A 13,390-nucleotide genomic window follows, 5' to 3' on the forward strand; every position below is an offset into this window, starting at 1 on the left:
ACGGTGCTTAAATTAGCTGTTTATTTAGCCATCACATTATTCCCAATCTGGGCTGATATTTAGTCATACATAAGCATCTCATTTCCACAAGGTTCACTCAAGGAAATAGCTCAGCATCATTTGGCTGCCTGTTGTTCCAGAAGCTGCCTCTCCCAAAGGAATCTACCCCATTAATCATAACACAACATGTAGTAATTATAACAATACTGCCTCCAGTTAAACTTCAAATTTTCCTCCTGCTCGTTTCATGGAGGTTCTGGTGTCTCCTCTGGCTTTCTTCAGGATGCTGCAAGTGCATAGGATTAATTTAGTTGTTGATCCAATGGGAATTAAAGAAACAACAACCTGCATTCTTGATGTGCTCATAATGATGTGCTTAGTCTGAATTTGTAAGCACCTTTCAGTGGCATTTCCTGATCTTTAATAGGACACAGTGTCCTAAATCTTGCACTTAGTTGCAGATATTTTCATTCATACTGACACTTTTTTTCTCCTGAAAACATCTTTATCCCTTTGATTCCTTGTTTACTCTAGACATGCCTAAGGAGTTCTCCTGACTTTCCTGGCCCAATCAAATCACCCACCAATAAATTGTGCACACTGGGCCAAATTCTGCTCTCCATCACACACCTATTGAGTGCATGTGAGAGAGCAAAATTTGCTCGACTGGCTAAGCTCATGCTAATTCCAGACAATACAGAGCACCCATCAAGCAGGATAGCAACCAACATGCCAAATTATACATTGGTCTTTTAGGAGGTACAGAGGAAATGCAATGCAGCTTTAATTGCCTTTTTCTTCCTTATCTCTCTGTCCTGCACAGGTGATAATCACAGCAAACCTGGATTCCTTTCCCATGACACAGGGATACCTGGGAACCTTGCCTGCGGCTCAAATATTTTACAAGGGCTCCTGCTGTGAGCTGGAACTCTCCTCATGATCAGAATTTCAAGCATGTGGTGGTTCCATTAGGTCCAGTCAAAGCTTAATTCATTACAACAGAATCAAGGCTCTTCTGTGGCATGCACAGTACTTCATTCACTCCAAGCGCAACAGTTCTGACACATTCATCCAGCCAGGATTCTGGGACATTTCTGCCTATGCAAATGGTCACGAATGTAGTGTCAATAACTTTGAAGTAATAAGACAAGGAAATCCCTCCCACCTCTCAAACTATCGGTTCCTGGCTCTAAATGTTCACTGACAGCAACACAGAAAATCCACTCTCTGCTCCTTTGTGGATTCAATTATTTACCTTGGTTCACGACTTGGAGAGATTCATGAGGCTTCCTACCAATGAGGAACTCTATAACTGTGGCTCTTGTTCTGCAGCTGGAGCAACCTGAGCCATTCAAAATACATGAATCAGTCTGGAGGCCCTTCCAAAATCACAATTGGCTTGAAAATCATGACATTTTTCCAAGTTGAAACGTGAGGGTTCTTTTTATGTGCCTTTAAAAAAACCCAAAACATTAAGGTGCACTCGTCACATTTTCAAGCTTTTCTCTGCAACCACAAGGGTTAGAAACTTACATTTTTAAGTTGGGGCTTTAAAAACCCCCCACCAAATATCACAAGACTTACAATCAAAGTTGAGAGAGATCGCATCACTGAATCCATGTGGTAGGCCCTGGTTCCCAAGTGAAACCTCATTGATTTTTGTAATGCCAATTTCAGTGCCAACCTCGAGATCAAAAACCACGAGTGAGGCCTCCCCCTCAAATCATTAGATATTAGTGTGTTTTTTTGGTCTGTCTTTTGACTGATGAATTCCTCCTCCCCATCCAGAGTATGTATGTGAGAAAGAGAGTGTTGCCAACACTCCCATTTATTGGGACAGGTGATTTTGGTTCTCACCCCTACACTTGCCCGTCCCCTGCTCAGCAATTACCCTATCCCCCATCCCCACATAAATCCTGTCCCCCCCAAACCCTACATCACTTCTGCCCATCTCCCACCCCCGACCCCAGCTCACATCTGCTGCTTATGGGGTTCTTCACCGCCCTCCCCTGGGCCTGGGGGGGCTGCAGCAGGGTCCCCCTTCCAGGCTCGGCAGCTCCATCCCTCTCCGCCCCTGTCCAAGCCGAGGGCATGGGAAGCTCTGCCTGCAGCAACTCGGAATGGTTGCAGTGCTTCAGGAGGTGAGCGGGTGGCGCAGGCAGACAATGAGAGTGGGGTTTCCCCCACAGGCATGGTTGAAATTGGCTAGAGGGCAGGAGCTTCGTGTCATCACCCTACTGGCTCCTGCCCTGGCCAAAGTCCCATCACTGCAAACACAGGACAAGAGCTGGCAGCAATGCGTGAGCGTGCACCAGCTGAGCACATGGCCATGGAACTTCCACTTCAGGGATGTCCCCGGGAGTTAGAGTCAGGAGCTCTCATTGGCTCCCCCCACACCACAGCATGTCTGGCAATGCAATAGGAAACACCAGCAGCCCTCTCACACATGAGAGCCCTGCCTGGTGGGAAATCCCCTCTGATTGGCTGCTGCCCCCCTGGGGAAGAGCAGCCAATCAGGGCTGCCGCAGGAAGCAGACAGAGCTCTCTGGGAGCCCATGTGTTCTGATAAGAGCTAAAGAGCCCAGCACTGCCCATCTGCATCTCTCTCCCCTTTCCCACCATGCAGCACCTGCGTGTGGAGAGGGTGAGGCATCCTTTCCTCTCCCCTATGAAGAGGGCAGCTCGAGGTACCCTGATGTAGCGCCCTCCTCCCCACCAGACCTGGGATAGCAGTTGAAGAAGGGGGACCAGAGGTGAGGCTGGAGGGGGCAGAAGGGATGGGGAGTTGAGGGTAGCACTAATGGAGGGCAGTAATAATTTCTGGGCAGGGGGATTGACAGATGTGAGGAGGCTAAATCACCTTTGTAAATGTTGGAGCCCTGGCAACACTAATTGAAACACACACACTGGGCAAGGGGAGTTCAAAAATCAAAAGACCCACCACAAAGCACCATATCTATTCCTGTGATTTTCAGCCTTTTCTATTGCAGACTGCTAAAAATTTAAAAAAAAAAAAGGCCCCTTTGGAAATCTTAGGCCTGGTCTACACTAAGGGGGGGGGGTCGAACTAGGGTACGCAAGTTCAGAACTCAAAGTACCCTAGTTCGACTGACTTACCCGTCCAGACGCGGCGGGGTCGAACTCCGCGGCTCCAAGGTCGACTCCGCCGCCGCTGTTCGCAGTGGTGGAGTTCCGGAGTCGACTGGAGCGCGCAGGGAGTTCAAACTATCGCGTCTTGATTAGATGCGATAGTTCGAACTCCGAGAAGTCGAACTCACCGCGTCGACCTGGATGGTGAGTATAGACCTACCCTTAGACAGTCTGCAGACCCCCACAGACCACAGGTTGAAAACCAGCGATCTATTAAAAAAAGAAAGTCATGATTTTGAGGCCAATCTCATGATTTTTGGCAGTGTACCCCATGGTTTTGAAGCTTGGCGGTTGGCAATACTGAGCATGGAGCCCATATCCCACTGGAGTTACCTACATCTCTTACACTTCTTTGAAAAGCCCAGCCTGAGCTTCCTAGTGGGATGTTCCAAGATGTTCATTCAGACTACTTCAAAGCAATGCTTGAAATGCATTAAGAATTCCAAAGCAACAAGGTCTTTGTCAGTATCATTGTGGTGAGGCTGTGGCTACAGAGACCATAGGGTAGCCTCCATTTTGGAGGGCAGTGCTTGGAACCATAGTCTAGATGCTCTTGTATTAGGACTGTGTAATTTTTAAATGAAAATAGCTCAGCTGTTACCACAATCCCCCATTTCTTTAATGCAGAAAGCAACACAGCAGCTTCGTGTTACTGAAGTAAGTTATGACTCCTCTTCACCAAAGATCTTAAAAATATAAAAAGTGAACTTACTTGTTCAATTACAGTGCTGTTTCCCATAGCAGCATTAAGTGAACTCAGCAATAAACCATAGTGTTTATGAGCACAGATTTGCAGAGAGCATTTTCAGATCACACCAACATTGGTTTGGCTTAGGCAGATTGGGTATCATACAGAAACAAAGCCTAGCAAGCAGTTGTGCTTACCTTTCTGTAGGAAGTGGAATGCACTAAAGAAGATTTGTCTGTTGCAAACAGCTATTTAGGATGATGATACAGAAGAGTACGTAACTGGAACTGGAACTGAAACGGGGGATTGCATAGCTAGCCTTGGCTGGCAACAGCAGCCCTGGGAGGAAATTGTGACATTTACAGTTCATCCCCTACTCCTGTCTCACCTCTTGAGAGCATGCAGCTAATTTCCTACCTCACCCTGGCCCGATAGTCCGGCCAGTGAGGGTGGAGGGGTGCAGTATTGCTAACGCTTGAGAGTTCTTCGCCAGTAACTGGATTTGGGGCCCTTACTGGAGCCAGTCTCACTATGAGGAGGGCAGCTCCAGCCTTCACTTGATTTCCAGTCCTCCTGGGGAAGAACAGCCGAACAAGGCTGCTGCAATGGGTTGGCCAAACCCTCTTCCCCTCTATCAGGTGGGCCTTACTCACCCGCTCAGCTGCGTAGGACAAGGACAGAGTTCAGCCCCAAGTCCACATCACTGCTTAAACACTAGCTTTTAACGCCAAGCTTTTTCATCCTGCAGACAGGATATCCTTTCTTTTGTGGATCCTTACTAGCCAAGGATGCTATTTACCCCTATTCAGAAGGCCAGAACCAGGCCTGTGCACCACTTAAGCCCTATTGTGAGGAGTCTATGGGAGACACTTTCAGCAAATGTCCCTCTTCACTATGCTGAGCCAGTGATAGGAATTCCATGAATCACTGTCTGCACACAGGCGACTTATCCCCTGAAAGAGGAGAGAGGAACAGCCCCACGTAGCATCCCTGGGGAGCCCCAGTATCAAAACAATAGGCAAAAAAATAACCTCTCTAGAAAAGACCATTATATTTCTAGAGCAGTGGTCCCTAAGCTTTTTACATCCCACTCACCCCTATCTGCACTCCCCACCCCCCAGAGCCACAGTCAGAACCAGGACTGAAGCTCCCAGGGTTGGGAGGGCACAGACAGCGGTAAGGAGGCTGGGGCCTGAGCCGCTGCTGGGCTGGGAGCCAGGCCAGAGCCATGGTCAGGCAGAGCCAGAGGCTGCAGCTAGGGGTGGGGCCAGAGCAGAACCAGGGGCAGAGTAGGGCTGGTTGGTGCTCCCGTCCCACTCCATGGGGGCTGGCCCAGGCCCCACTGTGCCCCCCCCCAATGTTCCTCACCCTACAGTTTGGGGGCCCCTGTTCCAGGTAGAGGCCAGATCCCCAGCTAGTGTCATTCGGTATGTCATTCCATTGGAGTCAACCCCATGACAGTCAGTTGTCTCTGGTGGAGCTTAGTGTTGGGGGGTGCTCCACTCACCCCTAGCTGGGCACCTCCTCCTGGCCACTCTCTGGATGAGCTCACAAGGTCAACGCCCCCTCCAGGGGCTACACATAAGGTGACCAGATAGCAAATGTGAACACTCAGGACAGGGGGTGGAGGGTAATAGGAGCCTATATAAGAAAAAGACCCTAAAATCGGGACATCTGGTCACCCTAGTTGCATACCATCACTCCAACTTCCTCTCTAGTCTGCAGCCCCTTTCTCATGCCCGGAACTGCATCATCCTCCTCATGACTCAGCCCTCCAGCCAGGTCACTCTGCATCCCCCCCACTGCCAGGGTACAGTCCTTCAACCCCCCAATCACTCCCACAGCAACCCTGGCAATCTTCCAGGTCACTGCCCACTAGTGTCCCTTCCCCAGTGGCAGGTAGGGAACCCAAACCCACCCTGTACTCCAGGTTCCAGTCCAGGGACCCTCTATCCAGCAGCTCAGAGCTTTCCTCTTCCAGCCCTCACCACTCCTTCCCTCTCCCCCTTTTTCTGGGTGCACCAGCTCCAAACCCCTTCCCTCATCCCAGAGAGTGACTGCAGTCTACAGGACCCTGCAGCCTCCAAATACCCCCTCCATCTTTCTAGGAAAGGAGGGATTACTGTCTTTGGTTGGTGCCAGCTTCCTGGCTTTATAGGCCCCACCTCTTCCTGCCCAGCTGAACCTGCTTTCAATCAATTCCCTGCTCCCTGGCTCTTCCTCCAGGTGCAGCCTGTGGCTTTAATAGGCCTACCTGGCTACTTTAAACCCTTCCAGTCCTGTAGTAAAGGATCTGGTCCAATGGGTTCCCCTCACCCCCCATTTCAGCAAACAGTTTGCACTACAAACTATCAGCAATAGAGTCAGTTTGGGAAACAATTTTTCCAGCCCTACTTCTTCTAGCTTCTCAGCCATTTCTCAGCTAGCCTTGAGTTAAAACAGAATCCCCTCCAATAAAAATGATTTCTTTCCCTATTCTTTTTTAACTTGTTTGTTTGTCTGCAGAGCTTGCATTCTGGATGAGCGTTGGAACAGACTCGGAGCTGTAATTATCCAATGTGTTGTAGCAGCTGCCAGGGACAGTCAAGTGAGCACCGTGCTGAGCTCTGTGAGCCAAAGACTTCATCAATCCCTGCACCATCTTGTCTAGGACTGTGTGACAATCCAATCTCCACACTAAACCTTTTCTTTGGCTTTTTCTGAGCAGGCTTATCATTATGCCAGATCAAGGTTGAATTTTGTGGTAAGGATCTCTGTTTGCTAGGGCTGCAAGAAAGACCCTTAAACCCAATTTATTTCAGACATTTCCTTTCATTCCAAACTGATTCTCAGCAGCAAAGGATTTTCTGGGCTAACCCATGTAGTTCTGCTCTGTCATTAATGTTTTGAATTAATTCCTTACATCCAAATGATGATTATGGTGTGTTAGACCTTTCTTTTGCTGGCATTCAAAGCTGATAATAGTTTGCACATGTTTTCTGGTCATAGTTGTAGCTCTCTGCTTTCAGATTGGATTGACTCAGAGTTAGGCACCATGTGAGGAACTAAATGACCAGACAGCCATGCACATTTAGAGTAGCTACCCTCCAAAAACTTGCCATTTGTTGCTTTTACCTTTTTTACAGTGTTTATGGTATTTGCAGCATTCCATGGTTGGAATGAAGAATTATAGTGACAATAAATATTTGAAATGCAGTTTTTAAAGAACACATTCATTGTACTTAATTAATTCTCCAGCCCATTTGGAGTGCACATTCTCATGCAAAAAACAATGGCTTTTTTGTCTTTGTTTTGTGTAGAAGTTGTACTCACCCATCCATCGGTATTTGCAGGCCTTGGTGTACAAAGAGCTAAATATACTGCATAAATTTTTGCATATGAAATGATGATCGATAAAAGCAGTGGACTGGAGCTCCAGTTGGGTGCAGCGCCATTAACTTCAAGGGGGAGTCTGATCCCGTAACTCCTAGTGCTGATACACTGCTTTACAGTTTCTAAGCACTTCTCAAGCATTCAGCCCATCTCTGTTCCCATTGGACCAGATGGTGCCCTCAGGCATAGGCCTGTGTGAGGGATGATGCCTAGGCTGGACCCTGGGTACTAATCCTCCAATGCTCCCCTTTTCCTCTGTGGGAAGGGCAGTATGCTGCACCCCCCACCCCCATTCTCCACCCTCATGTCCAGCCAGCTTCTCTGACCAGTGCCTGGGAGTGGGCAGAGTCATAGTTCCACTAATTCTCTCCTTGTCTCCATCCCCTCCCTATCCACTTTGTTGTGGTAATGGGAGCAACAACAACCATGCAGGCACACTTCTGGCCTGGGAGATCCTGGTAGCCAGCAGCCTTAATGCATGGGCTGGAGGGTAGGAATTCTCTCCCCTATACAACTCAATTAGTTGCCATCTAACCTATTAAACTGAAGGGCAACATTCCAAGATTCCAAAATGAACAGAATTGGGCCCAGTAACTAATGAATCCACCCAAGACCCTTTGAGGTAGATCAATATTATCCCCCCATTTCATGGATATGGACACAGAGAGGGGCAAGGTTTAATAGGGAAGAAACCTCTAACCAATGAGAATCACTTTGGAACAGGGGGCTTCTCAGAACACTGTACAAAACTGTCATACTGGCCATGCCAGAAAAGCTGGACAGTTTACTAGTTAGGTAGGAAGCTTTGAAAAGATGATGTTATGATCAATCACTAACCCTTCTTTCTTCCCTCCCTTCCCCCCTTCCTGCCCGCAAAGAAAGCACCTGATGTCTAGTCTAGCATTTGTGCTCACTGTACATATCCTGAGCCATATATATTTACTTCAGGACACGTTTTTCCTTCACCCAGTCATGCAGCAGTGAAACAAACGTTACCAAATACAAATAATCAGCTCAGGGTATCCATCTGCCTAGATTAGCTTAAACCCAGCTCGCTGTCTGTTATATGGCTGAAGGATTTATAGGGCCAGGTAAAGGCTTTAGAGTCTGGAGATATTCAATGCTTCTGCTTTTAATTATGCTCTGTAGATTTATACACAACATGGAAAGGCAGCATGACTTACTTTCCAGTCCAAGCACTCATATTTTCCATCTGGTGTACTACTGTACAATATATATTGTGTCCACATTACATAAAGGCAAAGTTCCTGTAGCGACATGACTCTTCTCTCTGTTTATAATTAAAAACATTATTATATAGTATTGAAAATAAAAATTAATACTACACAAGGCAGTGGTATTTACCTCCTGAATCACCACTTGCAGGTACCATTTCAGAAAGGTGCAGGTGGATGAAAATTGGGTGCTGGAAAGGAAATGTATAATTCCCATAATTTTGTTAGAAGATATTTTGTGTGCTGTTTTCCTAAGCATGGCTTCTAAAATTTACTCCTTTTCCCCTGGCTAAAATAACATAGTGAGACATCATATTCTCTTACATGGAAATCCTAGAAAGGGCCAATAAAAAGGAAGAAAAATCCTATTTTGATCAAAACTTTTATTATAAATTGGAGAGACGGAGGGTGAGGCAATATCTTTTATTGGACCAATTTCTGCCTGTGAGAGAGACAAACTTTTGAGTTTACAGAGCTCTTCTTCTATCCTGGGACCAACCCAGCTACAACAACACTGCATATAAACACTGGAACATCTGTGCATTGTAAAGAGGAAACATTCAAGTCACAGAAATGCAAAGGAGTGTAAAGAACTCAGTAGTACTTCAGCATTGCTCTACTACGGTTAATACGTTTGGTAGAATTTATTTATGGTTTTCCAGAATGGACTTTTAAAAAACAAAAATGCCGAAGTGCCTTAGAAGCCTAAGTCTCACTTAAAGAGTGTCTTAAGCTCATTGGAATTTCAGTGGGGATTAGGCACCTCAATACCTTTGAGGAGCTAGACCAAAGTGCCTAAGTCACTTTTGAAAATGGGTCTTAGGCTTCTAAGTCTCTTAGGTGTTTTTGAAAATTTTACTCACAGTCAACCTCTTTACATTTTTTACATCATATAAACATAAGTCTGAGCCTTAAAGACCACTGGGGGAAGAGCTATATTGAAGATCAGCAAGGTGGGAGGAGTAAAGCATCAGATTACAATAAAGATAGTATATTAGTTACTATTAATTATCAATATTTGTTGTTATTATTGCATAATCCACAGCACAGAGATCTGTGAGTGTGCATAAAGCTGTGCAGATATATAAGAAGAAGACAAATTCCTTTCCCGTTAGCAGTTTCGAGCATTAGGTCTCAATCCAGCAAGTACTTATGCAGGAATAATCCTATTAATTTGTTTCACCTGGGTAGCCCCTTGATGTCAATAGGAATAGCTATGCGAGTAAAGTTAAGCCTGTGTTTTCACTTTGCAGGACTCACTGTACTCCTATGAGTAGCACTTAATCATGGGAGTAGTCCCATTCTAGTCAATGGGACTACTCATGTGAATAACAGCTGCAGGATGGGGTCCTAAATTAGACAGATATTACAACAAATATTGGCAACAGACCATGATGAGTGGATCAATGTGGGATATGGAAGACAATATCAGATGAAAAGGGGAGGCGATATTTCTATTTACAAGGGAAGCAGGATGTTATAGCACTGGATTCTGCTCCCATTGAAGCCAAAGGGAGTTTTGCCCTTGGTTTCAGTGGGAGCAGGATTGGGCCCATAATTTGTTTTGTTTACTATGTTTCTTATTATTTAACATAGAAGGATTGAAACTCTGGGACCAATATATATGTCACTATTTAAAAAAAATTCAGTGTAAACTTTTTTTTTAATTTAGTCTCTGATCCCACTATATAGGCTTACCTTTAAGTATGTGGATAGTCCCACTGACTTCATAGTGGCTATTCACATGCTTCAAGTTAAGCACGTGCTTAAATCTTTGCAGGCTTGGGGGTTAAATATTTTCCTGCAGTGTTTACAACCCCAGCATGGAGGCACTTCTTCATGAGACCCTGGAAAGGAAATTGATGAGAAATGCATAGCAAACGAAAGTGATACTTATTAATCTATATTCATTGGCCAGTGCAAAATATAAATAACAGAATTAATGATCAAAAATTAGTTTATTTAAAATTAATCATAGATAGTAATCAAAAGTGCTTTTGGTAATAGAAATTTAAAAATAGGTTTATGATTTTTTTAATCTTGCATTGTCTCATTAAGGCATATTTAGAAAACCATCAAACATTTCCAAATAAGTAAGAAAAATATCGGAAATCAGATGAGGTAATTCACATGAGATTTTTCATCTGGCCTTTTGGAAATAGAGTATTTCATGTCTGAATGTCATTACTAATGAAAAATCAAGAGAAACAATAAGTAAGTAAAGCCAGAATGTTGGGTTTGATGTCAGCCTGGGCATACGCTTAAATAAACTCCACCCTCATAAGTAACAATGGAACAAACCATGAGTGTTGTAGAAAGAGCTGCAGTTCTTTTTTAAAAGAAAAAATAAGAGACATACTGGAATGTTTAGCCAATCAAATTACTTTTAAATTAACAGATAGGGTAGAATTTTCAAAGCCACGTAAAGTATCTGCATGATGGCAATTTCTCATTAGACAGGAATAGGAATTCGGTATTCTAACCTGCCAGGCATCTGTGAAAATCCCACCCATAATCTAACACTTTGTGCCAAATTTACCCCTGGTGGGACTCCACTGATTGCATGCCTCTGATATTTGAATATGGCCTCTGATATTTGTGCCCAAGTGTTGATTCTTTGCTGGCTTTCACGACTTGTACTATAATATTTTAGAATTAAAATGCCCCTGCAATCAAATTTCTTATGCCTAAAATGGTAAAGGGACTCGGAAATGGTATGAACCTAATCTGTCCTTAGGACATTCTTAAAATTATAAACTTGAGGGTCACCCTGAATTCCACTCAGCAGGTTTCATTGCAGCTGAATTCAGCCACAAATCTGCTTACTTATAATTTCCACATGCATTATTGCTTTTAAGGGTGAAAGAACATGCCAATGTGTTGGAGACACATTTTATTGCCTAACTTGTGGTGTGAACACTTGAAAAGGGGTGCAGTATCTAAACATTTTAGGCCAGAAATTACATAAAGAAATAAAAATTATTTATTATTATTAAAAATGAGTCTATACTGTTTGCAGTGTCATATGCACGTGTTCTTTTACAGCTGCAAAAGGAGATCACTAATAGCTTTCAGTGGAAAATGACTGTCCAGACTTTACACCCAAACTGCATCTTTATGTTTGTTAGGTCAAATTCTGGTGCTGCGCCATTTGCTTTAATGTGACCAGGGTTGGCGGAAGCTTCCTAACAGTGTAGGGGCCACCGGCACCCAAACCATGGTCCTACCTCCTGGACCATACCTTCTCCCCAAGCCCATGCCTTTGTGCCACCTCTTCCCTCCAATTTCTCACCCCTCCTCCCATCACACGTCCTTACAGCCGGTAAAAAGTGGGAGGGCCCTTCCCCATTCCAGCGCCCCTGAATGTGACCCGGTGCTCTGGCCATCTCTGTCCCCATTTGAATCCCTCCTCATATGAATTAGTCCATCCATGACCAGAAGCTGTCTAAATTGGTTGTTTGTGCTCAGCGACTACTGCACACAGGGGACGTCTGTGCCAGAGCGTGTAGGCCATGTTTTCTGCCCATTAGTCCCACTGTTGGTCTGATATGGACTAGAAAAGGCCTGCAGAGTGATCTCTTCACATGTCTGGAGGGTGTAATATGGATCACACACACGGGAACGCTGGCAAGAAACTGAAATTTGGTTTTATTTCACTCCTCATTGGAGTAATTTTAGACCACAAGTGGGGGTTACTCGAACTTATGGCGGCCTCCCTATGATTCCCAGTGGGCTGCTGCACAGCCCAGAATGGTTGTAGTCCTGAGCGATATGGCTACTCCCCTCCCACCCTAACACACCCTTTCCTTCCCCGACATGCCCTGTCACTGGGCAGCCTGCCCCTTTAAGACTGAGGGCTATCGCCTGCCTGAGGCCCTTGGCAGGAGGATAGTCCTGACCCAGATGGTGGGGCTGTTTTGAGCCCCAGAGCTGGTGGTAAGACAATGAGAGGGGCTGTTATCCCTGGGTCTTGCCTGTAAGGGGGGCTGTCGGCTGAGCCCAGCAGGGCTGAAGATTGTTTTTATGTTGTGTTGGACCTGGACTAAGGGACTCTGTTATGCCAGAAGGGGCTGAATGCTTTAGAGTGGCTTGGCTCGAGGGCCAGATCACCTCAACAGCAGGAGTGGCTGGAAGAACATGGTGGGGGTGCTCTGGGACAGTGAGCCATGTGACACATGGTGGAGAATTTGGGCGAGACTCGCCCCTGGAATCATAGGAGAGGACTGACACTTTGGATGCACAGGTTATCAGATGGAGGATGCTGTTTGTCTACCGGCAGAGCAGCAGCTACGGATCCAAGCTAGGGTGACCAGACAGCAAATGTGAAAAATCAGGACGGGGTGAGGGGTAATAGGAGCCTATATAAGAAAAAGACCCAAAAATTGGGACTGTCCCTATAAAATCGGGACATCTGGTCACCATAATCCAAGCCCTCTTTCAGCAACTCCTGCAGGGTCAGCAGAAGCAGCGAGAGGCGCACTGCACCACTCAGTGGGAAATTCAGCCAGTGTGGTTTGTGGCACAGTGACAGGAAGGCCACTGCCACCTGCAAAGGGAGAAATGATCTGGTATTTCTGGTGCAGAAGATCTGGTCACTGATGTCTGAGTGCCCCAGTAGGCAGCAGGATGATCGGGGGTGGTGTTGTATCAAGCAGGCAAGGTACTAACAAGCTTCAATGGGACTTTATTTTTACAGTGGAAACCTCTTTACCAAGCTGCTGCTGCACCCTCTGTAACTCTCACTCAGCCTCCTCAACTCCTCCCCCCCGCCTTCCTGTTTCCTGTCCTTTCAGACTCCCAACAGCCAGTGCTCCCCGTTCTCATAATTACAAGCACATCTAAACACCACAGGTGGCCATGTAAGAAGCAGACCCTGGAAGGCAGGAACCCGGAAGGGCCTGCCTACGTATTTCAGAGGCGGATGGATGGGGCATATCAGGTGAGT

At 45.8% G+C, this 13,390-nt stretch overlaps 1 long non-coding RNA gene across 1 annotated transcript; it reads right to left on the reverse strand.

The window, feature by feature from the left end:
* On the reverse strand, positions 1–2,144 carry LOC123343428. Its single transcript, XR_006572237.1, has 3 exons — positions 1,976–2,144; positions 1,256–1,342; positions 1–286 (listed from the first exon to the last, which is right to left on the reverse strand). It is a non-coding gene; the product is annotated as an uncharacterized LOC123343428 (long non-coding RNA).
* Positions 2,145–13,390: the final 11,246 nt, after the last annotated feature.

This window comes from Mauremys mutica, chromosome 10 (genome assembly GCF_020497125.1).
Source record: "Mauremys mutica isolate MM-2020 ecotype Southern chromosome 10, ASM2049712v1, whole genome shotgun sequence".
Lineage (NCBI taxonomy): Eukaryota > Metazoa > Chordata > Testudines > Geoemydidae > Mauremys > Mauremys mutica.